Here is a 486-nt window from a genome sequence, read left to right on the forward strand (position 1 = left end):
CCTCGGTTCTTTCGGTATTGATCTCATTGCAATAGGATGGTTCATCTTGCCTGTAGATGGTGATCATAGGCGCCTCGTTGTCCCACCTGACTTTGAACATGGATGACATGGTAGCTAAAGCATCAGCTAGTTGATTTTCCTCGCGTGGGATGTGTTCGAAAGTGATTTCTTCGAAGTAAAGAATCAAACTCAGCACATATTCTTTGTAAGGAATTAGATTTGGGTGCTTCGTGTCCCATTCCCCTTTGACTTGGTAGATTACCAAGGCCGAGTCTCCGTAGACTTCCAGGAATTTGATTCTTAGATCGATTGCAGCTTTGAGACCCAGAATACATGCTTCGTATTCGGCTATATTGTTAGTGCAATTGAAGCATAACCTGGCAGTAAATGGTGTGTAACCTCCTGCGGGGGAAATGATCACAGCTCCGATGCCATTGCCAAGTGCATTAGAAGCTCCGTCAAAAACCATAGTCCACCGGGATCCTG

Source organism: Vicia villosa, linkage group LG4 (genome assembly GCF_029867415.1).
Source record: "Vicia villosa cultivar HV-30 ecotype Madison, WI linkage group LG4, Vvil1.0, whole genome shotgun sequence".
In the NCBI taxonomy this organism is placed as follows: domain Eukaryota; kingdom Viridiplantae; phylum Streptophyta; class Magnoliopsida; order Fabales; family Fabaceae; genus Vicia; species Vicia villosa.